The sequence below is a fragment of the Gadus morhua genome, chromosome 16, assembly GCF_902167405.1.
Source record: "Gadus morhua chromosome 16, gadMor3.0, whole genome shotgun sequence".
Taxonomy (NCBI): domain Eukaryota; kingdom Metazoa; phylum Chordata; class Actinopteri; order Gadiformes; family Gadidae; genus Gadus; species Gadus morhua.
This window is the reverse complement of record NC_044063.1, coordinates 30,833,015-30,837,166: the sequence shown is the minus strand read 5'-3', so window position 1 is coordinate 30,837,166 and position 4,152 is coordinate 30,833,015. Positions and strand designations below refer to the sequence as shown.

Genomic DNA, 4,152 nt, shown 5'->3' with positions numbered 1-4,152 from the left:
GGTTAGTAAATCTAGGTTTAAACTGGTTTATAATTAATCCGAGATGCGTTGCACATCTTAGTTTTAACTCTGGATTAGTTAACCTAGTTTAAACAAGGATTAAAATAGGATTAGTTTGTGTTCAGTCTGCCATGATGGATCCCGGCGAAATGTGAACAAATTGCACAATAATCCACAATTTTATATCTTTTTTCTATCCTACATCGTGAAAAAAAACAACGGTTCACGAGAGAGGGCTCGTGAATATATTCACGAGCTCACTTTTTGAATAAAGTTAACCGTTAATTTACCTTAACTGTTACAGTTGACACTGACAGTGAACACAAGTAGCTACATTTATTAAGAGATGGCACGTCAACGAGGATCAAACTTTTCCACATTTGAAAGATGTTGCTGTCGGAATTGATGGAGGACTTTGGTATTATAATTGAGGATAAAAAGACTGACAGCGTTACGCTGGAAAAAAAGGAGGAGACCTGGGTCATGTTAGCGGAGTGCTTCAATGGCTCAACTGGCATTAAGGCTGCGTCCCATTTCTACCCCTTACCCCTCCCCCTTGGTTTGAAGGGGTAAGGGTGTCCCAATTCTCATTTGGGTTAAGGTGTAGGGCGAAGACAAAAGGCTACGTAGCCCTTGAAACAAAGCTATCCAAGGACCAAACTTTAAAGGGAGGGCTTCGAGGAAAATCCGGCCGAAAATGCATTTTTACTAGTTGTTATCATTCGGACTCATGCTGTAAAGTTGACTGTATATTCGGCTCGAAGTCATACACGGACAATGCGATCTCTGAGCTCGATATAAAACATGACACAACGGTAAATAACCGTTGAACTATACATACAAGATTTTGGCGCTCTCTAGTGGCCAACCGAAATCGCCAAATAAACAAACAGCAGCGATGGCTCAAGCGAAGGACACGCACAAATGTAAGTATTTTCAGCACTTTAATTACGGCAGACTGGTGTAATAATACTATTTTCGTGCGGTTTTTAATTGTGAAGTTAGTTTTTAATCACTAGTCAAGATGGTTTGATTCACTAGTCAAGTTTGTTTTGAATCACTAGAAGCCGATGCTAATGTGTTCCGCTATCGCTATTTGTTGAGTGATATCCGATTCCGATAACCCTTGACATGACATGTTAAGGTTTCAAGTAAAATTTGTGTGCAGTGGATTTGCTTACTACTACTATTACCAGTGTTGGGCATAACGCGTTACAAAAGTAACGCTTTACCGTAATATATTACATTTAGGCAGTAACGGAGTAATATAACGCGTTACTAACTATATTTCGGTAATATTATTACAGTTACTGAGTCCGGTAACGCGTTACAATCATGGACATAATAAAGGATGGACCACGGACTGGAAAGTGGCCGCCCATTCATTCATATACAAACTGCTCAGTGGCGCAGGGTAACATCATGGGTAACATACAGGAGCGATTTGCTTCCGCGTTATGGGGCCAAGACACGTGGCCTAGTCCGTGACATACCGGATGCAGAAATATAGAACGCATGCGTGCCCATCCTCCCACTCCGGTCCAACAACAATATAAAATGATACCGTAATGCACCTGTTCTTTGTCTTTGGATCTTTTGAATAAATGGATCAATACATGATGAATCACAATGGTCGCAAGCAGAGGACCGTGCGAGTTATTGAGCAGCAGATGAACCAGTCCAAAAATCGGACACGTTAACGGAGCACTGAACTAGGCCCTCTCGGATGCCATTTGTTTCACTACGACTCCTTTCAGCTGCACACCCCTCTTCCCCAGCGAGATAACGGCTAATAAAACGCTTGAGGTGGCGCTTTGAGGACATGGCATTTAAGGTAATTATGAGCCTTTGATTGATATCCAGACATTTTTTGCGGAGACACATTCCTGTTCCCCACTTGTATTGGAGTGAACGGAGATATCTACTTCTGGGTCCCATGATTTGAGGGACCCGTCCACAGCCCGCTTAAACAGCTGCAATACCAGGCTTGGCCGCTGAGCACTGGTGGATTGCGGAAGTATGCAGTGTTCCTGGGGGCTTGGTTACAATCCGAGCCACACAAACTCCAGCCCTTGTTTGGCTGTATATTTTGTCTATTAAGACTTTGTTGTTTGGTCCTAACCAAAACATTAATAGGCTCTAAGCATAAGTTCCTTGTAAAGTCTCTGTGGGACTGAAATGTTGAATGTGTTTCATTATTTATGCTGTTCTCATGCTCTTTTTTATTACTGCTATTTCAGCGCAGGATATATGCTCAGGTTCTAAAATACTTACAAAACATGCCCTGTCTGGTGGCTGTTAGACGTCATTCTAGAAGTGCACTTTTATTTTATTATTGAAATAGTATAAACTATTAACATGTTTGATTTCATGGAAATGCAACTTTTTTGTTAAATGTTTGTGTGGCTGCACTTTGTAACTCAGGAGATAATAAATGAGGCATAGAAAAAGAGTTTGTGTCTTGTCGTGTAAAGGTTTTGGTTGTTTAATTATTCTATATCATAACATTATTGTAATTCAGCTATTCATGGTACACACTACATGCAGATGCAATATAGACCTCATTAGACTTTAATGTTTGCCCCCCCCATCCGCCTTGTCCTGAATGTTGGTTTTGGTGAAAGCAATAAGTAACTTATTACTTATTACTCTACACAGAAGGTAATATTGTAAAGAAACGTATTACTTTCAAATGCAAGTAACTAGTAATATGAAATATATTACATTTTGGAAGTAACTTGCCCAACACTGACTATTACTTGGTTGATTATACCGGCGCGCTGCTTTGATATCGGTAAAGCTGCCATCTAGGCTACGTCACTCGCCTGTCAAACAGAAGATTTCCTTTCCACTTTTACCTCAGGGACACCACAGGAGACCAGACGGCTCATTCATTTCAGGGCGACCAGGGACAATGAGTTCCTAAAATCGAAAATGATCGCCAGAAAACAGTGGGAGTGAGTCTTACGTTGTTCAATCTTTTCATTCTTGCGTCTGTTTTCTACTTTGGTATTTCTGTGTTGAGCTCAATAGCCCACTGAATGTCTGTGTCGTTATACTGTACGTTGGCTGTGATGTAGGCTTTTTCTGGAAGAAATGGGGGTGGAGGGGAAAGTGACCAGGCAACAGGCTTCTAAGAAGTGGGAGAACCTTAAAAAGAAGTACAAGGTATGTGTCTAGTTTGAAATAAACAATTACCAATTGCCTAATGAATGTATCAACCAAACGAGACCATTGTTTTTGTTGTAATTGAGTATTTGCTGTGTGTGTGTGTGTGTGTGTGTGTGTGTGTGTGTGTGTGTGTGTGTGTGTGTGTGTGTGTGTGTGTGTGTGTGTGTGTGTGTGTGTGTGTGTGTGTGTGTGTGTGTGTTTTCAGGATTTGAGGACTCCCAAAACTCGGGTCGGGGACTGAAAGTGGGGAGGTGACTGTGGCGACGTGGCAGTATTATGACTTGATGCACGAGGTTCTTGGTGCCCGGCCAGCAATTGACCCACCAGTCCTTGTGTCATCTATTCAAGACCCCATGGTTATCCTCATGGTGATGTGGTTTCATGAATTTCACTAACTGCTATTCAAACATGTTTCATGAGATATTAGCTGAACATTTCTAAAGAAAATGACTTCTAACAACTGACTTGCATTGTTTCTTTAGGAGATGGTGGAGCCCTACACCCAAGGTTGACCTCCACCTTTTCTTCATCATCCCGAAGGCCCGCTCTATCACAGAACGCGCCTTGGATTGGCCGTAATTAAAGCGCTGCTGCACCCGCCCAATCACCGGCTCTTTATAGGGAGTCAACAGACATACGGGCGTCTGGAGGCAGGGGTACCCACCATCACCTAAAAGCATGTAACCCGGCGGTGGATACCTGGCAGTCAAATAAAAAGAACTGTTTTTCATTACCCTTGTCCTTTATGTTTCTTGGACGGAATGTAACTGATAATTTCGTTGCTCTGTAACATGTGCAATGACAACAAATAAAATCCTATCCTATCCTATCCTATGGCAATGTTTTGATATGTTGAGGGGAGTGTCTTATGTCTGCATTTATTTGAAAGAGCATATGCACAGAAAAGCAGACGGACAGAGTTACAATGGAGATCCTGCAAGTTTTTAAAGCCATGTGACGCGTCACATCACATAGGGAAGT

General features: G+C 41.9%; 1 long non-coding RNA gene across 1 annotated transcript; it reads left to right on the top strand.

Moving 5' to 3' along the window:
* The first annotated feature begins 2,845 nt into the window (after positions 1-2,845).
* Positions 2,846-3,538, top strand: LOC115528754 (uncharacterized). Its single transcript, XR_003973363.1, has 3 exons — positions 2,846-2,957; positions 3,081-3,168; positions 3,377-3,538. It is a non-coding gene; the product is annotated as an uncharacterized LOC115528754 (long non-coding RNA).
* The last annotated feature ends 614 nt before the right edge of the window (positions 3,539-4,152 follow it).